This window comes from Spodoptera frugiperda, chromosome 15 (genome assembly GCF_023101765.2).
Source record: "Spodoptera frugiperda isolate SF20-4 chromosome 15, AGI-APGP_CSIRO_Sfru_2.0, whole genome shotgun sequence".
Classification (NCBI taxonomy): domain Eukaryota; kingdom Metazoa; phylum Arthropoda; class Insecta; order Lepidoptera; family Noctuidae; genus Spodoptera; species Spodoptera frugiperda.
This window is the reverse complement of record NC_064226.1, coordinates 5,450,726-5,473,543: the sequence shown is the minus strand read 5'-3', so window position 1 is coordinate 5,473,543 and position 22,818 is coordinate 5,450,726.

Below are 22,818 nucleotides of genomic sequence, written 5' to 3'. Positions count from 1 at the left end.
TTCTTAGGTACTTTAAGATTAAGTTTCTTATATTATTTTTTTACTTTTTAAAGGGAAATTAAGTTTTTATGTCGGGGGTTTTTTAAATTTTTAATTTAATTTTTTATTTTATACTTTTTATAGGTAGGTTAGGTTAAGTAAGGCTTAGTATATTACATATATACTTCCTATAATTTCGATTCTTTTTAAGGTAAAGATTACATCTAAGGTCAAGTTTTTTTTTTTTTACTTATTAATTACTAGTTTTTGTTTCTATAAGTAGGCTAAAGATACATTGGTGCAAGATATTTTGTTTATAATAAAACGTTAAATTAAAATTTTTATATTTTTTTTATTAAATTTTTATTTATTTTTTTAATATTTTTTATTTAATTTTTTATTTTGTTAATACAAAAAAGTAATATCTTTCAATATCTTCTTTCAGTGCGGTTTAATTTGAGACGCCATCCCAGTATATTTGCAGACCTTCGGCTAATCTACCCACTTTCACCGCCCATAACTTTAAAACGGTTCAACCGATTTTCATCAAACATGTCTAAGAACACTCGCACATAAGTCCCCTTTCATACGAAAAAAACTAAATTGAAATCACTGCATCCGTTCGGGAGTTATGATGCCACAGACAGACAGACAGACAGACAGACAGACAGACACGTCAAACTTATAACACCCCTCTTTTTGCGTCGGGGGTTAAAAATGGATGCGCTGTTCTGTTTAAGACAAATGTTCACCAAAAGATTGTTGTTCTTTTCAACCAAATCAATAAATTAAGATCTGCGATATTAACCAAACAAAAGATAAGGGCCTAATTCAATCAGGGTTGGCAATTCAAACTTTTGTGTGGCTGAGGGTACTTCCTAAGAAATCTTCAGGCGTAGCCAACTGTACATATCTTTGAATAAAACCCCCTCTTCAATTGAACAATAGAACGGTTCAGCCTAGTGGACATATAACGCTTGACCAATTTTCTTTTGTGCGGATGCCTACGATTGGAGAATATCAAACGGGGTGCCCAGACAGTGTGCTGATTGAGCCACTTTTTTCTTGAAAAACCATTGATTTTGACAAATTCAGTGAACAATACTGTAGCTTAGCTGCCATTTCGGATCTGAATGTGTGATTGATACATGTGCCTTTTGATTTTTACGCCTTAACACAATGGTTTGTGCCTTTTGGAGGCAGTTGTGTTTATTTTGAATTCAGTAAACCGGTCATTTGCGTAATTTGTAGGTATTTGGGTGATGATCTGATTTATTATTAAACAACATGCCTTGCAATTAAATCTCATCTTTACAACAATAAACCAATAAATAAAAATCTCCCCCTGATCTTGTTCTGACCGAAAATATCTAATTACACATGGTGTGTTCATCCCTACATCTTGGAGAGCAAGTTAAGCCTTGTCTTGGCAGATATCAGCAAGCGACTTAATTGGCTTTTATGGCGTACTGAACACCTTAACACAATGGTGGGGGAAATGGGAAATTAAGTCTGGCAATTACTGGCCTTGTCATCTCTTTCGTGGTCGCATTGTTTTGTTATAAAAATGTCGTTATTATAAATATGTATTTTTTATTGAATGCAGTTGTTATGGCAACATTATTGTTGCTACAAATTACTTAAGTTTTATTAATTTACAGAACAATTGACGAAACTTTGATGATCTTTAAAAATAAAAGTAGTTTGAGAATGTGGGATTGACTTATCCTTAACACATTAACTGGCATGGAGGGCAAAAATGATCGGCGCTAGCGAAGAATTAGCCTTCAATAGATTTTTGTTGGCAATCAAAGTATTAATATGAAAGTTAGAAGTAATGAGATACTGTAGACTGATTAATTGCTCTGGAAAAATATATGGTATTTGGTTACCATACCTATGCACGAAATCGTGTATAAAATGGTTAAAAACATTCTATACAACAAATAGCCTTCGAAAAGTACAATCAATTTTCAAAGGAAACAATCTTCCGCCAACAAAATAGACTTGCCAACCTACTTTCCAAGAATTCGATAATTTATAGCCACAAATAGAAAATAACTGTTTCGGCGGCGAACCATCTAATTTTCAACATTGTAGCTGCGTGTATTTATTCCGTGGGCTTTGTTCTTCTATCCGCGAATTAAGCTGGATCCACGAGTCGCCGAATGATTTATACAAGCCACGCTCATCCCGCTTTATTTACGACTACCGTTCTACAGAATAATTACAGGGCGGTATAAACGTTTGCAGATGTAAAAAGGGATCACCCTTTAATGATTACGGCGTAATTGCGCAAAGAAAGTTAAGAGAAAAAAAGGCTTTTATTCACCTCCTGAGCTCGAGTTAAATGTTCAAGCCTTGAAGCACCGTTGAGTTAAAACGAATAAAACGTTTTTTTCTGTTTATTTTCACATAAAACGGTAGATGGGTACCTGTCTTCCCTTTGTTTTAATAAAAGAAATGATTAGGTATACCAGAAGAATAAACCAATTTAATATTTCCGCGCTAAAGCTCACAACGCCGAAAAACATAAACATTTTCTACATGCGTTAACAAAAACAATGGAAGAGCGATACCCAAACATTTCTGTTTATGTTTTTCACAAAAAGATAAAAAAATTGGGTAGGTACCCGGTTGGCCGCATTCAGCCGGGTTACCGGGTAGCCGGGCATTGTTAGCGCGATCAGGGTCTATTCATGCCTCTCCGGGTAAACGGAAAGCTTGAAAACATTCAAATTAGTCTATTGTGATTTATTTTTCTCCCCATCATCAGACAATATGGCCGATGTTGATAAAGGTCAATGTCATGAATTACGTTTTATGTTGGTCATTATTTTTGTGCGACGTCTGGACGTCTGGGTTTTTATTTGATACATTTATAGTACCTAAGTATGACAAATGGTTTCATCCTAAGCCTATTTCCTTCAATGTTGTTACATTTTGTTCGTAAAATTTATGACATATTCCTAAGAATTCTGTGAGTAAACATGTACTAAGAAAGGACAACTATATTGGTGATATATTTAATGTTTCATCCCCAATGTTGACAAATTATTTAGATATAGTTCACAAAAAAAGTAGTTTGAAACGTCAAACCTAAAAAAGAACCCGAAAATATTCCGCAAGCTTCAGACAAAAAATATTCTCGAAAATTCGCGAGCAGGAACTGCAACATTGAATAAAAGCAAAACAAAACACGTTTCCCAGCGATTTCACTTCCAAATCTCGTCGGAAACATTCGAAATAAAGCAAACATTTATAGTAGGCAAGCGAAATTCATTGCTTATTTCTATCTATTGAAAGAAATTCCATCGGAGTTTGCAATTCATAGCGAGAGCGTCGAGTGCATTAGCTGGCGACTGCCGCAACCCGACGCGGCATGTAATCGTATTTGCATTATAAATTTGTTCGTACACCTAATGGCCTCCTGCAACTGAGGGTAAACAAGCCGCGAGGAATGGAAACACTTGTGGTATTGGGAGTGATAGAACTTTACCCTACGACAGCACCACGTCGCGTCGCCTCACTACCACCTACTGCCATTCGGACTCAAGTGACTCCTTCAACTTGCAATATTTAATGAAAGTCTAAACAATGATGGAGTACAATGTTAGCTTAAATGACTTTGTACATCTATCACAAGACAGGTTTTGTTATACTCGAAGAGATGAAATAGATACTTTGTAGAGTTTTTATAAGGAAAACAATACGCAATTTATTTATTTGTTAAAAAACTAGCTTACGCCCGCGACTCCGTCCGCGCGCATGTCGGTCTTCGCGTGGAAGTTTTATTTCTCCGTTTTGAGTAACTCTGACAATGCCATCTTGGACCCAAATACGGCGAGGCCCATAATAATTAAGGAGATCCCTCTATTGAGCTACTGCTGTTGTGCTCGCGTTCTGTAGAATAAAACTGAATAATAATTTTTTTTTACGTATTTTTCCAGTATAAAAAGTATCCTAATTTAAAGTATCAGATAATAAAGTATAATTATACCAAGTTTCATCGAAATCGAACCGTTAGTTTTCACGTGATGCCTGAAGATACAGATAGACACATATTTGGGCTTGGTATCGATCCAGTAACACCCCCTGCTATTTATTCTTTCAAAATTTTCAATGTACAGAATTGACCCTTCTACAGATTTCTTATAATATAGATGAATGAATGAATGAATGTGTTATAAACGTAAGAGTAGACAAATATAATCAGAAAGCTCCGTACTGCTAAGCAATCGGGAGCTATACGTGTTATTGTGAGTCAACCATAAGAGATAGACGTTTGCTGTCGTGGAATATTTTTTAAACAATTTTAAGGAGAACATTTCCGTCTTACATTATTTCTGTGCAGCTTTAACCATTAAAGCTGCACACGCGACGGAAGTTTAAAAAATGGAGTCATTTCTCCCGTTTTCCCGACATTTTCCTTCACTGCTCTGCTCTTATTGATTGTAGCGTGATGAAAAGTATACTATAACCTGCCCAGGAGTATGAAGAACAATTGCACCAAGTTTCGTTGAAATCTGTCGAGTGGTTTTTATTTCTATAAAGAACATACAGACAGACAGACAGACAGACAGAAAGACAAAAATTTTTCTGATTGCATTTTTGGCGTCAGTATCGATCACTAATCACCCGCTAATAGTTATTTTGGAATTATATTTCATGTACAGAATTGACCTCTCTACAGATTTATTATAAGTATAGAAGATGAAATCTGTCAAGTGGTTTTTATTTCTATAAAGAACATACAGACAGACAGACAGACAGACATACAGACAGACAGACAGACAGACAGACAGACAGACAGACAGACAGACAGACAGACAGACAGACAGACAGACAGACAAAATTTTTTCTGATTGCATTTTTGGCGTCAGTATCGATCACTAATCACCCGCTGATAGTTATTTTGGAATTATATTTCATGTACAGAATTGACCTCTCTACAGATTTATTATAAGTATAGATTACAATTAAATCACTGAATGCAAAATCATGTTTGTTAATGTCACTAAGACAGAAAATTCGGTTTACAAAACCATCATAGAACCCTATTTGCCTTTTACATTGAAAAACGTTTGAATACATGCTTCAAACAGCGATAATTTATGAAAAGAATTTATTAAAAAATGCAACGCATAAACGTTTACACCACCTGTACAACAAAAAAGTACTTTTTCAACTTTTCAAACATTGAATTAGTTACCCACTAAAGAAGATTAATATCCTAAAGAAAAAACTTAACAAATAATAGAATTCCTAAAGAGCTCTTTATACAAAAACTTAGATTGATGAATAGTGGTGACTGGCAACTATGAAAATGGGCGAAAAGTGTGCAATCAATCATTAATTAAATCTTAAGACTGGGCCAACAATTGGCGAAAAATTTGCAAGTTTTCTATAGCAAATGTATTGAATTTTATGCCTAGTGTAAATTAGTCAAATACACACAATATTTACATAAAAATTTAAAGTTGCTTTTAAATTTAAGTATAGATAAGCGGTAAGACAATTTCAATAGTTTTAAAATATTAGCTAAAGTTTTAGGAAAGTTATGCAGAAAGAAATTTGGAAGAGACGAACAGTAGTGGTAGAGTTTATATAAGCATTCAAAGTCAAAGTTAAATCATTTATTTCAATTAAACCATAAATAGGCACTTTTGAAATCTATCTGTCAAAAATAAAGAAATTAATAATAACTAGTTACTCTGTCCGTCAGTGAAGCTATTTGCTCGTTCCAAAATGTAGCTTCGAATGGAGAAGATATAGCGAGAAACTCCATTCTTTTAAAAATACAAGTTTACATTTCTGATCTGATACATTTTCCTAAAGAATAAATTCATTAGAAAATAAAACAGTATACTATTTATTCCTACAACACATACATTAACAGTATTAGAACTACATAAGAACGTGCCATGTGGAACTCCCACGTGCCTAACTTCCAGAAAAAGAAGTCTGTATTCCTAGAATTTTATAGAAATATAATTAATGAATCATTACGCCCTATTGTCTGATTATGATGAACTATACAAACATAAGATTACTTATTCATGTACAATTACAGTAGGCTTTGAGTTATGGCCCATTATCTGGTATATGACAACAATAATACCGGATTACGACCATGTAATACGGACATTAAGTGTGAATGAACGTCAGGATTAGTATTGTAATGATATTTGGGAACAAAGAGAGAAATTATAAAAGTCACGGATGAATGAGTCTTGGCGAAAATGTAGTGGGTGTCACTAAGAACAGCGTAATCATCTATCTATCTTTACTAAATGCCAAATGTCACACATACTTAATAATACATAGCTTTTATTGTCTAAAGTTTCACTTTAGGTTAATGAAGCTTAATCATTAAATAACATATAAATGTTAATAAATAAATATATTAGAAGTATACATTTTTTAAATCTAATTAGTCCGACAGTCAGGTAATGAAAAAATATAAGACACTTTTTTTGTCATATAGGATGTCACTTAGAACGACGAATCAAATGTAGGAGTGGAAATAAATATGTCATTTCTACGTATAAAGTGTACCTAGAAGTGACGAAATGCGGTATTTCAAATCGATATACATACCTTCGAAAGTTCATATTAATTTGTTTCCGTGTAAAAATAAAAAATACGTGTCTAATTTTTGATATTAATCTACAAGACGGACAATATAATAAAAATCAGTCATCTACCCTACTGCTCCTGAATGTACTTACTAAATAAAATGCTTGCTAAGATGCTTCATCATTTTAATAAAAACTCTATCTTCCACCATCAGCAATATGGTTTCACTAAAGGTCGTTGTACAACTGACGCCGGTGTTACTTTAATGAAAGAAATATTTGGTGCCTGGGAGGAAGCACAAGATGCCATAGGTGTTTTTTGCGACCTCTCAAAAGCATTTGATTGCGTTGATCATGAGACACTTTTGCTGAAATTAAATCATTACGGGATTAGAAACACTGCGCTCCGTCTATTGAAATCATATTTAGAGGATAGGCAGCTGAAAGTTCATATAAACGGGGTTAATTCACAAGGGTCTGAGATAAAAATGGGCGTTCCTCAGGGTTCAATATTGGGTCCTTTTCTTTTTTTAGTCTACATTAACGATTTGCCACTCATATTCGAAAATGAACCAAAAATGGTGCTGTTTGCAGATGATACATCATTGATTTTTAAGATAGGTCGACGTATGAATAATTTTGACGACGTAAACAGCTCCATTCTTCAAGTCTATAATTGGTTTACTATTAATAACTTAGCGCTTAATGAGAAAAAAACCAAATGTATTAAATTTTGCTTGCCAAACGTACAAAATAACGAATGTTATGTTGCTTTGAACGGACAAAAGTTGGAATTTGTTAAGGAGACTATATTTTTGGGTATCACACTAGATGACAGATTACAATGGGGGCCCCACATAAAAGCACTTTCGGGGAGACTAAGCTCCGCTGCTTATGCAGTCAGACAAATTAGGCAGCTAACGGATGTAAATACAGCAAGGCTTGTTTATTTTAGCTATTTCCACAGCATAATGTCTTACGGCATTTTGCTGTGGGGTCGGGCCGCGGATGTAGAATCAATTTTTATTTTGCAAAAGCGAGCTATTCGAGCAATATATAACTTGCCCCGTCGTGAATCTTTGAGAGAACTTTTTAAAACTATAAATATTCTTACAGTGCCTTCTCAATTCATTTACGAAAATATTATGTATGTCGGCGCAACCACATCAATTATCCAGAGAAAGTAGAATAAGTTTGGTTAATTCACTTGATTGTCCTAAAAATCAGTTTATTAATCATCAGTTGATTATTTTAAGTTTAACACGATGTAAAATTAACGTTATCATTGTAATTTCAATACTTAACCTAAAACTTGTAAGCACGTGCTCGTGCGCCGAGTCCTATAAATACGCCCGCACTGTAGGCAATCGAGGCAGTTGCACTCCGATCGCCGTACAGTACGGACCTCCCTGGGAGTTGAATAAACTAAGTTTACAGTACTCGTGAAGTTTTTCTAAGCCCCAAAATGGGTGACCATCGTGAGAACAACAACTGTGACGTCAGCAATGATGACGTCACACTTTTTCAAAACACCACGTAGATTTCTCCTTCGTCATCAGAAGTGGGATAGCAAGAAGCCCTTACCCCAGCCGCTTCATCATCAGCTCTTCCACCTGATCAACTGGAACGAATCAACAGCCGCAAGTACATCAAAACCACGACCTGGAGAGTGAAAACAACCCACCAGAATAAACAGATAAGTATTGCATAGTTAATTACTCTTTTCAAATTTCAAAAATTCCAAATTAAACTCCGAGAAATCTACGAGACCCTCCGAGAAATCTACGAGACCCTCCGAGAAATCTACGAGACCCTCCGAGAAATCTACGAGACCCTCCGAGAAATCTACGAGACCCTCCGAGAACTCTACGAGACCCTCCGAGACTAACAACTAATTTATAATGAACAGAAATCCTTCTCAGAGAAAATACTTTCTTTGCCTACAGGTAATCACATCACAACATAACAAAACCAACGAGAATCACCGAGAACCTACGAGAATCACCGAGAACCTACAAGAATCACCGAGAACCTACGAGAATCACCGAGAACCTACGAGAATCAACAAAAAATCAACGAGGCTGGTGCAGAGCGCGCACCGCCTGTCAGTATGGCCGTGTCGGCGCAACCACATCAATTATCCAGAGAAAGTAGAATAAGTTTGGTTAATTCACTTGATTGTCCTAAAAATCAGTTTATTAATCATCAGTTGATTATTTTAAGTTTAACACGATGTAAAATTAACGTTATCATTGTAATTTCAATACTTAACCTAAAACTTGTAAGCACGTGCTCGTGCGCCGAGTCCTATAAATACGCCCGCACTGTAGGCAATCGAGGCAGTTGCACTCCGATCGCCGTACAGTACGGACCTCCCTGGGAGTTGAATAAACTAAGTTTACAGTACTCGTGAAGTTTTTCTAAGCCCCAAAATGGGTGACCATCGTGAGAACAACAACTGTGACGTCAGCAATGATGACGTCACACTTTTTCAAAACACCACGTAGATTTCTCCTTCGTCATGTACGTAAGAAAAAATCAACAATTGTTTGAAAAAAGAAGCGACAGACACAATCTTAATACGAGAGGTAAAAATAAGTTGGCTATACCGCAATTCCGATTGTCCAAAGTGCAGAAATCCTTCATGGGTTTTTGTGTTAAATGTTATAATAAACTACCAACTACCATACTGAATCTGAACGAGAAAAAATTTAAATCTTGTATAAAGCGTGAACTTTTACACATAAACAGGCATATTATAAACTGTCAGATTATTTTGAGGATAAAAATGCGTGGCAGCATGTTGGTCCGGCTCCACTGGACACTCGCTCACACTAGACAATGCTCAAATACGATCACTAGTTACACGTTAACTTAAAGTATTAATTTATTCCAATGCAGTCTAGGGATCCTGTGGCATCAAGCAGATATTTATTTTTTTTTTTATGTGAAAGATTAAATTATATATTATTATTATTTGTATAGAAGCATTATTTCAAAATTGTAAGTGTACATATGTGGGCACTATGTTTGAAATAACCCGCTATTTTATTTTCTTTACAAATTGGTTTTATTGTCCCGTTAGTTTTGACGTATTGTAGTTACATTGTTCCTACATATATATACAATAGATAAATAGTGTATCAGAGAAATTGTAAAAAACTTCTTTTTTAAAAGAGTAACGATGGAGTTTCTTGCTCGTTCTTCTCCATTGGAAGCTACACTTTGGAACGAGCGCCTAGCTTCACTGACAGACAGACTGACGGACAATTCAATTTGACGTTTCAAAAGTGCCTTATTTAGGATTAATTGAAATAAATGCTTTGACTTTGACTTTGACTTTGAAAAAATATTGCCTGAATAACTATCCAGTATGGAACACTTGAATCAATTTCCCATCAAAATCAAATAAGATATGAATATAATACCAAGCTATTTATAGATGGTGCTGGTAGTTAAGCCATGCCATTCGCATCGTCGAGATTGTTGGCACAGGGCGGGTTGCGGTCAGCCCCAAGCCCGCAGCCATTTTACAAGTGGTTGTTACGGTGTTATCCTCAGAATGCTGTACAGTACACATCGTATAATTAATAATCCTTGAGATGCTATTATTAAGGTCGATTATAGCTTAGTCATTCAAGTTCAATGTAAGCGAGCTAAATAATTGTTCTATGAGTTGTGTGCAAAGCAATTCGTTTTTGTTTTCTGTTTTTATACTTCATAAATGAGGTTTCTCGCTACATTTGAAATAATAGAAGCATCTAAATAAGCACTTTCGCGATGATATAGAACGCGTTCAGGTGATGTTCGTTATAAAAGAGTTAATGTATAAAGTAAATGTGTTTTGTAAATTTTGTTGGAGTATTATAAAGCCGCGGTATTTATTTTAAGCCAGACAACATTACTGAAATCCATACGTTTTCGTTATAAACGTATTATTATCATTTCTAAAGAAAAAGTTGCGTAACAAACGTGTTATGTGCATGTCTCGTTACGTTTTCTAGAAAGAAAACTGGAGATGTCTGTGTTGGATAAACTTTAGTTATTATAAAAACCATCCCTTCAGGTATCCAATTAGTTAGACGGGGCTATAAAAGAAAAAGTACAAAAGACCCAGCAAGCATCAAATTGGAGGCTTTATTTCCATCATTATGCAACCCTAAAAAAACTGTCTAAGTACCTATGTAGAGGTGTTTGCAGTGGGAGAAAGAAACCAAGGTCATTAATGCACCCTCCGTGATACCCTCACATTCAGATAAGTAAGTAAAACAACTTTATTTGATGTTCGCGTCAGTGGTCGACATTATGACACTAGGGGAGAGTCCAGACGTGATAAACCTGAGGCTCTGTACTCGCTACTGAATTATGCGACCTTATATTTGCGTGCCACAAGGAATTTCAAATCATACGCTTTTTTGCAAGGGGAGTCTTTATGCGTTTTGACTTTTGTGATTTAATTTGTTTTGTTTTAGTGTTAAGAAGAATAAATATGCACTCATTTTATATTGTGTAAAGTAACAATTTAGTTGATCTAAGCAACTTTTAATATTGTAATAATGACAATTATCGGATGCCTTCACTATACCTAAACTAAAACAAACTTACATAATATTTTACCCAACTGACATATCTCATATAACTCAGCTACATAGAGTAAGTACGATTGCAAAATTTTACATTCGATGATATCAAACTCCGAATCTCACTAGCACGATTAAAACACGGCGCAGTAGATAGATCTGTTCGAAAAAATCCGTCGACAGTTTCCCCCGAATGTCTTTATTGGACTAACTGAAAATGTATTTCGAAAAAGTTGTTGCTACCAACCTCGTCTGAACGCCGTAGTTTTCGACATTTAGAAGCGAATAGAAAAACAATCAACAAAATAGACACTACATTCGTCAACTTTATTTCGAAACATGCATTGATATTTTGTTGACAAACTGAATTTTGTATATGAACTCTGTACTGGTATGCCTATTATTTCTAAAAGAGGATAGTAAAAGCTTACAATTTGTACCATGTAATAGGAATCCGCGTAGGTACCTATTTTCATTTAGGTACCAATTTTTTAAACAAAATGTCTTAGCGGACTACTCTTCTCTATCTCCAACCTTTATTGCTTATCCATCCAAAGATTGTCTATAAAAGATCGATTTTTAGTGATAAGACCTACCCATTGTACTACCTTTTTTTTTTTTTTTTTGGTGACGGGGGGAAACCTTCAAAAGGCGCCTAGCTTTTCGGGGATAAAAGACTAGGGAGTGTGGGATTTTTACCTCACTAAAACCACCCCGGTGGCCACCCTCAACACATGTAAGGGGCACCGGGTCCTCTTAATAGACCTGCTCCGGAGCCCCATGGTGCAACGCCTGTTACGGCACATCCCTAGGGAGACGTGTGTCTCCCATGAGCCTTGCTGTGCAAGTTGCACGGCAGCACGTGACCACTGTGCCACCGTCTTCCCTGAGGTCACTGGGTGGGCGCCTAGAGTCCCCACTCTATGCGCCCGTGGCCCCAAAGGACCGCTTGCAGTTGATACAAGCGGAATTTCGGCGTATTAGGCGTCAAGGCGGTTGCCTCCTCGACGCCTTCTACGAACAGGATCGGCCCTCTCGCGATCCCGCTCAGCAGCCTCCTTTTGGGACATTACAGTCTCACAAAAGGAAGCCACTTCCCTCCAATTTTCTGTCTCTGCCAACATAGCCTTAACTACTGCTGACAGAGACAAATCTCGCCCGATCCTGGCGACAAGGACCCGCCGCTCAGAGGCCCACGCTGGGCACTCCTCGAGCGTGTGCTGTGCGGAATCCAAGTCACCTCCGCAATGGTGACAATTTGTTGTGGCCTCTCGCCCAATCCTGTTCAGGTACTCACCGAAGCAACCATGTCCGGTGAGCACCTGAGTGAGCCTGAAGGAGACGCGCTCCTCTCTCTTCAGCCAGGCTTCGAAGTGCGGCAAAATGGCTTCGACAACGCGCTTGCGTGAGTACTCCGGCTGTTCAAGCCGCTCACGCCACCGCTCGAGCGCGTGTCGCCTTTCTTGCCGCCTCAGCCTTACGAACGCCACTCCTGGCACCCTACCGCCATTTCGGCGGACAGTGCGGATTTGGTTATACACCTTCGCATCCATATCCGCCAGGATGTCCAACGGCGGAAAGCGAGCCAGGAGAGTTGCCGCCTCAAAGGACACCGTTCGGTATCCATATATTTTTTATGGCACGCAAGCGCTGTTCAATGTCAGTTTTCTATGAGGCCGTAGTATCACTCCGGTCGAGCCGGCCCATTCGTGCCGAAGCATGGCTCTCCCACACTTATTTCTAAATGTTTTCATTCCATTTGTGTTGTAATGATTTAGAATAGATTTTCTCTTCTAATTGTCTTTATCAGTAGGTATCTATACTTTTTACTTTTGATTAAACCAGTCTAACGGTTCACTAGACTCAAATGTTCACGATTTCAGAGCATTAACAAAAGTAGCAACGCACTCAATCTGATGCTTCCAGTAAATGGATTGTCCGCTCGATAGCCTATTGCCATCCAAACTGAACTGTTCTCTGCATAGAGACAATAGTTCTTAAGCGACTCTCACTTAAAACGTCCCATTTAGCCCCACAAAGGAACTTTTACGATTGCACTTTCTACAAAAGGAGTTTGTGAGTTGTCATTTAGTAAATTCCTTGTTGGATATCGTCATGGAAATGGGATGAATGACATTGTTCACATTGTTATACTTAAACGGTGATATTCTCATACTTACTTTGATTTTTCCGTTATGTGTGAGATGTATAACATTTATTGAAAAAAAAGATTGTTTGTTCTTTTTAGTAGCAAAATCGGTAAAAAATTTCTAACTCAAAATAACTAAACTAAACACTTTACAGCTTTTCGAGTGCGCAACCACTATCGGCGGACCTAAAACAATTTGCACTGATACGGGACGCTTCACCCAATTTACGAATCCAACAACAATCAAAATTGGGCGAACCCAATCTAAAACGCGTCCCAAAAATGTCAAAAAAAGCGCTTTGAATACGCGATTGGAATAGGCACATGAATTACATAATTTACACACGCGATGTCAGTGTAGCGTTCCAATCACTTTTCAACGGGGGCTACGGCTGCGGCCACCAGATGGCGCTCCGAAATCCGCGGTAATCCCGAATTTATTATCTGTTTGCAACCATTTGCCGTTGCGATGCAATCCGACGAATGCCACGGACGAAATGAATGTGAGCGAATTCGCACCGATACCGTATTGAAAAGCGGTCAAAATTTGCTCATAGAATGTTTGTAGTAGTCGCGAAAATATTTGAAATAGCACTTAGTTCTGGATATGCAAAACTAAATTGAAAATTGTCCAGTATCGCAGCAACACATATCTGTGCACCAATTACTATTTCAATTTGTCTGTATAACTTATCGTTACGTATTCGAAAAACAAAACAGCATCACAAAAGTATTAAATATTCAAATCTTGTTTTGAAAAATTAGTGCAACAATTTCTATTGTTTGTTTTCGATTCCATGACAGTTGATAGATTTAAAATATTTTTAACTATTGTTTGTAATCCCAACTTTGACGAAAAGGATTTAAACATTTCAATACTAATTCCAAAAACTAGTCAATGAATTTTTAGCTTTTCGTTTAGAATTTTTCTAAACATATCTTTTCACTTAACAAATTATAAATTTTTAAATACTTGAATAATTAATAATTTTTCAAAGATTGGATTAAATTAGTACCTACGTGATTGCATAACTAGACTTACTAACAATACCCTAAACCGGAAAACGTATGAATGCAAAATCTTTTTTTAAAACTTCAACTTAAAAGCATATCTGTGGGAACCCAACAAGAATCATTTTAAATTTATTTACGGGATCAGGAATGGCACAATGCACCTGATAAGTGAGATTTTAGTCACCTGAGATTGAAGTGACATACCACATATTATGTCTTTGAAAAAGATTTTTAAAAAAGTAACACCTTTTGTAATCATGAAACTACAAAAAGTTGTTGTGACACAGTAAATTTTAATATCACTTTCGTGACACATACTAATTTAATAATTATACAACCGGCTTACTCACGTAACTGTTTGACGAGGAACTCGACTAATTTCAAGCCATGCTAGACGCCATATTCACGAGCAGTATTCCACGACACACGACGCGGCGATTGTCGCCCTACTAGTAGCGGCGCAACAATCGCTATTAATTGCTAATATAAATCGCGACAATCATTAATTTAGAATATTAAATTAACAGTTTTATACAAACAAACAGCCACAAACAAGTTCAAAACACACATCAAAACACTTGTAACCTCACGTTTAGCGGGTTTCGTGGCACAATAAGTGTGGCAAGTGGGATTTTAATCACCTGCATCGAGGCTGACACAGATGTGTCTGCAAATCCACGGTAAGCCGGGACTTAGTTCGCGCTGTTCATGTAATCAGGCCGGTTGAATTATCGTCCGTTTTAAATACAATTGTTTCGTGTTGTGTTGGGATTCTGTTTACGTATTTGGAGACTATGAGGGATTGGGCATCGATTGTAGGGTTTTTGGTGTGATGAGAAAGCAGGGATGTGGTTTGTTAAAATGTTTCGCTATCGATAGAGGCATTTTTAATGCGGTTTTATTACTTATTTACTTTAATTCGTATTAATTATAAGAACTTTGAATACGAAGTCTGTTTTAAATTTTTTTCGTTGTGTAAGTGAGGTCACCGGAGTCCCATTTACCAATTTACCCAATCCCCGATTCCCCAACAACCCTTAAATTACATAACCCCAAAATGCCGGCAACGCACTTGTAACGCCTCTGTTGTTTTGGATGTCCATGGGCAACGGCGATTGCTTACCATCAGGTGATGCTTATGCTAGTTTACCGGCCTTTACCATAAAAAAAATACTTACGCTTAATACAATAAAAAGTAGATCCACATCTATATGTTTTTAACTTCATCTCCTGGCAATTTATTACAACGACTTATTGTTATCTATTCACGTATCCATGTGGCAATAATGACGTCAATATTGAAGCAGGTTCAGGAATATTCGGCCATAAATCTCAACCTACACTGCCCGACAATGATTTATACACTTACTTTTGAAACGTCCTGTAACGAAAGCCTTGCTTGAACATTGAAACTATTTGCCTTGGTATTCTAATATTCACGTGATATATGTACCGAAGTATTGGTGTTATAAGATTGGTATAGGTGTTTCTACTTGACCATGAAGTTCTGAGTTTTAGATTATAAAACGTAAAAATATCTTAGGAATTTGGAATTTTTAACACTTACTAGTGGTCGCCTAGTGGTCGAAATTCGACCATATACGATTTAATTTACAATACCACTTAATATACGTTCAAGGATAATTTTTATTTAACGAATTGCTAATAGTTTTGTAAAATTCAAATTAATATATTCCGGCGTCTATCGATTTTGACGTTTTGTCAAATACGATCAGATACTATGCATGTGTGTGTAATGTTTTATTTATTGATTTAATGTACTTTATAAGCATTATTTTTGAAAAATATTAACGTTCCGCAATTCTCCTACACATAAACTATAAGTGTACCAAATTTTATGCTCCAACGTCCGCGCAATTTTCGTAAAAACTGTTACAAAGTTTTTGCTTCACGTATTAATATATAGATTTATAAGGTGACTCGTTTGCTCGTTTGCCACCTATTCCATAAAAAAAGGTTCGACTTAGGCTCCAAAGCTAAACAAATATCAAAAAGCTATGCATTTTTAACACAAAAACATATAATATAACCTCATGCCTGTCTCCCATGTGCGTATGCAAAGACAATGGAAGGCCAATTGCTACGAATCTTACATACCTCTTTCGCTTTATCAACAGTCATCAGTCTTTTTATGCATGCTCGTCGGTTAATGGTACTTTTAATTTGGCCTTTTTTAAATATATCACCAATCTGGTCGCTAAATCTTCGTCTAGGGCGCCCTCTACCAACGACCCCATCTGCCTTGTATATTTCTTTATATTTATATACATTATTAACACATTGAACGCCGTGGTGGTCACCGGTGACCGACGTTAGCGGAGGACTAGCCTTCAACAGTTTTTATTAGCAGTCAAAGGCTTAACTTTATATAAATTAGTCATAGATACCTATATGATATACCCATAACATATTATTATATATATGTAGAACTATTGTTTGACTAATGTTCCTAATATAGTCAATGTATTATTTTGCATGTTATTATAGTAAAATTTATGAAGACATATCACATTGTCCGCTACTCAATTCGTGGGAGTTTCCGTAAACGTGGGAACCACGGTAATTCTATTCTTGTTCCTCTATTTAGTTATGTAGGGAATTTCTATGCAAAATAATAAGCTCCCTACCTCTACAGCGTAGTAATACATGAATTCCATTCATAATATTCATCACGATACTTGCTAGAAAACAAATTAAATAATGCTATTACATTGCACACAAATGGACTGTTCTAAATTAAAATGAATTGTCTTATATTAATTAATAAAAGATCAATTATCTGCAACTCTTTTCATTTGTTCTTCAACTATAAATACTACGATATCATAGGCATTGTAGACACAAAACCTTAAAAAAACACCCGAATGATTGATTACCTATTAAGTACAAAAAAAGCGAAAAAGTGCCAGACAATTGAAAAACAGAAACATTTCAGTCCATTGTAATTTAGGTTTGAGGTCGTCTAACACATTTTCTGAGCACGCGAATTTGCTAACAAATTAAATAACAGTGACTCAAAGCTGCTTTAAAATTCAAATACATTCGTTGAGACGAGTATTTCGCTTTTTCATACAACAAATGTAACGTGAGTAGCAAAAAGGTTTGTATTAAAAATCTAAACTAAATGCTAAACTACAAGTCATTTGGATATTCATGTTGAGAGATTTATGCTCTAGTTTTTATTCAATTTAAAGTCGTGCTTATTACTTAGTACAAAATGTGTGCAGACACAATATTCACCGTTTAAAATATCTTTGTCACCGACTGGGTACAAATTCAAACTTCTAGAAGAAAATTAACAAGTTTGTGCAATAATATTCCACTATGGTGGTCCCTATAACTGGTGAAAAGTAGGCTATCTCTCTAAGGCTATAAAGCTGCTGATTACCTAGCCGTTTTACCGGGGCTCCGGCTCAAAGGACAGGAGTAGGAACGGGATGGATTTTAGTCAGTAAGAGTCTGACACTCCCTCTCGCCTCGCCCAAGCTGGGAGAAGTCATTGGATGATTTTCTCCCCTTAAAAAAGGGCTAAAAATCATGACAATTTGAACTAAAAAAAAAACTATTAAAAACTTTACACGTCCAAATTGTAGACCCTAAAACCAACATTCGCAGCGTAAAATTATGTCCTCGTAACTTTACATGTTTATTAAAAATCCAGCATAGCGTTTTTGCTCAGCGCTGGTACATTTGCTATCCAAGTCTCGTGCTTTCGATATTGGCTCGGGATGCAGTAATCCAACACCTGAGACTGCCGTGGGATTAAAACACCAAGATGGCGGCGGTAGAACGGTATGAAGTCAGTTCATACTACAAATTTATGTAGCTACAATCTGGTGCAGAAAGGAGATATTAATAACTGTTTTCTTCTCGAACATAGGTACAAAAGATTAAAAAACAATAGATACAGTATAGTACCAAACAGTATTGTTTTTGCTGAGGTACTATATGGGATAATCCGACTTTCATGATACAGGATCACACTTTACTCAATAGAGATCGAGACATACAGTCAAAACTGTTAAATTAAAAGTACTAAGAATAAAAATATAAATTATAATCTTACTTTTTCTTTTCACTATTCGTTCAAATATTAATCATAGTCCTTCTTTTCCATTAAAAAAGAACCCAGATGTTAATTTCTCTAGCCTTTGTCATTGTGACAAATTCAATGTTACACAGATAATAACAATAGGCATTCACCCCCGAATCGTTTCATTTTGCGACCATATTTCAGAATTTTATTCTCGCTATAATTTTCCGTAAAAATGTTCGCTTGACTTGAATAGTGAAAAAATGTAACAAAGATGTTTTAAGTACCGCCCAAAGAAAACATGGAATTTCTTTGACCTCTGCAAAAATTTGAAATTATTCTCACAAAAAAAGGAAAGATGAAAAGGGAAAGATTGAATTACTATACGAATTTGAAATCTCTGTGATGTTTGTTTGTGGGAGTGAAAAAAGCGAATGCATTAGGTGTCCCACCCCAAAAAAGGTGTCTCACACACAAAGGTGAAACTTCTTGGACCCTCCGATTGCACTACTCATGAATATTTTAGTGGCGTACTTACGACACGTAAAGTGGTGAATATGCTTTTAGATAATATCACCGTGTTTTTCCAAATAACGTTACGTACATTTCCTAGACTGGATGTGAACATGTATCAATTGAACAAAATCAAATAAAATCGTTGAGTGCCTATGAAAGGAAAACTGAGAATAATTTAAGAGAAATATTGGGAACTGTTCTTTCAATTGCGTTTGAAACGTTCAAAGGATTCTGAACCTTATATAAGTGCTTTCCAGTGAGCACTAGAAAGATAATTGAACAAGAGAAATGTTGATATGGAGACATAATATCTGCGAGTATGTCTTTGTCGCAAGGTTTCTTGAGCATGTTTCTAATAAGTGGGTTAACTATATTGGATTTTCATTCGCATGCAAATACTGTTAGCAGTACGAGTATATACACGCGTTCAGCAGATTTGTACAAGGAAACTGTTCAAATATAGATAGGTCAGATCGTATACTTGTGTCTGTACTGACAAACATATTGGAGTTGCCTTCGGTATTGCCAAAATTCTATTTTCTCTTTTCTCGGTAGGAATAACAGAGAATTTTGATATCTGAATTTAAAATTGAAGGTTTAAAGGAATAGACAACTGGAGTTTAGGAATAAAATTCGAGGATTTCTAGTGAAATAAAGTGAAAATTGCATTTCGGAATATCAAGGTTTTATCTTTGTTGTTGTATAATGTGGTTAACAAGCAGACGGATCACCTGATGGTCTAGTGGTATGGTTACAAGTGCATTGCCGGCGTTTTGGGGATTAGGAATTTCAGGGTTGTTAAGGAATCGGGGAATGGAAAGATTGGAAATGGGATAATTGGACCTCCAGTAACCACACTCACACAACGAAATACAACGCAAGCGTTGTTTCACGTCAGTTTCCAGTGAGGCCGTGGTATCACTCCGGTCGAGCCGGCCCATTCGTGTCAAAGCATGGCTCTCCCACACTTATAGTCTTGACATCTTGACTTCTTGTTTTGAAATAAAACCCCGCAGTCGTACAAACTTGCTTCCTTATACACTGACTTACTTAAATACGTAACTCTTTCTTAAACGGCTTAACTAGAAACAGTCGTATTTAGAACCTGAAAACAGGACATGAAACTAGCAATAAAACCAATACTAACCTAACTAATCAACACATGCAATATTTTTTAATTACGGTCCAGAGAGGAACAAAGAAAATGTCCCACAAAAAGAATATAACAGTGATCACATACGTTAATTTCGCTCCTATATACAGGCTGTTTAATTATTCATCTCATTAGAGAAGTTCCAACGTTCCTTTGTGGATAGTTAGATCGGTGCAGAGCCGATAGCCTAGTTCCACGTTAAACTTGGGAGGTAAAGTTTTGAGAATATGTGTCGTAGCCAACTTAATGCCTTCCAATTGTGAGTCAAAGATAATATATATTCTCTGTATTTCTCAGTATTCCAAGTGCCAAATGCATTGTTTGTCTATTTATTGTTTAGTTTTGGAGCTATTTGTAAAAGCAATATTTATAAGTATAATTGATTTTAGACACCCCTTGTTGTTGTGGGTGAGATTTGGTGAAACCAACAATACTATAGCACCCCTATGTCACCCCGTATCACTACAAAATGTACATAAAGCGAGTGTATTATAATAATAATTATGATTACCCCTTTCGGGGAAATATTAAGTGTAAATGTATTAAAAACTAATTAAATACAAAAATATAATCCCATTACCAAAAATCAATCGCTACAATTATCAACAAAAACTTAAAATCGAAATTCCCAATAATGATGCGCGATTCCAACTAAAAACCTTGTTTACTCTATAATATTTTATTTCCCTTTTATATATTTTATTAAAGCTAAGCTAACTAGCTATTTGAACTGGAAAATTTATTTAAAGGATAAACTAAAATCCATTAACTCAATGTATGTTTTCAAACACAATACGATTGAAAAATAATCTATTTCACTAATAGTTTTATACACAAATTGTAACAAATCCATTCATCTACTTAATGGGATCAAAACGTTAAAATTGAAACATATATATTTAATAACAGTGTATTGAAACCGTAATAAGTTGATTGAACATACAAAATAGTAACAAAATCTACTAAAATATTGAACTTAAGCTCCATATTCAGCAAAAATCTATGATAGAGAAAATCGAATGACCTAAGCTCAATACTAAAATTGATATCGAAAATGGACTCCAATTTACTTGGTCTCGATAACATATCACAGAATATGGTACAGACGTCAATATCAAAAACAAAACACGTGACCGTTCTATGCAACCTTCAATCAATTTAAGCGGAGAGCACTGTCAGAGTTCAGGCGGGCATAACATATCGTCCGTCGGGGACAGACGGACGGACGGGATAGCGTGACGAGGGGGACGTCACTAGCATCCCAGTCAATTCTGTTTATAGCAATTCATTTGTTAAATATCACAATCACCAATAACTTGGTAACGTGATATTGTTATTGTTTGCTAGTTTTATATTTGCGGAGTGTCAGAAAATCAGACATGCTTTGTTCGTGTGCTTTGACAATTTTGTGCTGACTAATATTGTTCTGTAACTGTGATTGTAATTGTGATTTGTTATAAAATAGACGAATCTTAATAACAGACTTTGAAAATCCTAGCTATGAAAATTAGCCATTCTTATAGAAATCCTAGTAATACATTTTCTATGATTAAACTAGTAGTTAGTTACTTCAGAATTTACTTTTACATCGAACTTAAATCTCGTCACAAAATAACATCAAAGAAAAATATTACTGAAAAGGAATAAAAGAAATAAAATCCGTAGATGTTCTGATAGAAGTGTGATTAACAGTCTCTTCTATTGTTACACTGAATTGGATTCGTCGTACTATAATTACAGTTAAAGCAGCTTTCAACGCCTCACAATAGATTACTCAGAACATTAATCTTGAAGCATTGAAAAGTGCACTGTACAAACCCTTTGCATACCCTTCACGAAATCGCAAAGCAATTTAGCGTGAAAACAGTGGGGAAGCAGTCGACAGGTTAGACGGGACAGAAGCAAACAAGTTCAATATCGTAGTGAAAGAACAATAGGGAGTGTGACGTGACAAATGACGTGCAGGTGTCACGGCCGTGTTATCGGCACGCCGCAGCCGCGAGACGCCGTGATTGCGAATACACTATCATTAAACACAGAGACTAGAACACGCCTAAAATCTAAAAACAAGAGACGGGTTAAATTGGGAAACTTTGGTTTTTGGGATCAATTAGGAGAGAAGGAATAACAAGGAGTGTGACGTGACAAATGACGGCAGGTGTCGCGCTGCGTGTTATCGGCGTGCCGCAGCTGTGAGCCCCGCGACGTTAGTGAATATGCTACGAATATGATTAAAGAAAAATACGTCGGAAATTTTTTGACTCCGTCAACTCAAACAACGCGGATGTTTTCACACATTCTTCAGGTTTTTGTTGCGATGAAAGGAAAATATTTTCATGAAAATCAAAGTGTTACAGATTTTTTTCATTAAAATCGATGTGCTTAACGATATCCTTATCTTCATTGGCAGTCCCTAAATACTTTTCAAATATTTAATTTCAGAGTATTGTATCTTCAATATACCTACTAGTACTGTTTACAAATGAGGCTTTAATTTAATTTCTCAAACAAATGGGCGTGACAAGATGTCACGGCTAAAACTCCTTTTGTACTTTCTTTTAATTGCAATGTGTCACGCAGATAGCGTACTTTCCAACGCTAGGAGCGTGACAAATATTACGCGGTCGCGACTTTACAAACGTCAAAATTCTTATCAGTGCGCTGAAATGAAGTAGTATGAGCTTGAAACTTCCTTGTTTGCAAACCTGTCTGAATGAGAATTAACATTGTGTAAATACGAGTTGCCGTGACACAATGACGTGACAAGACCGGTTCAGATAAGTTGACTGTAACGT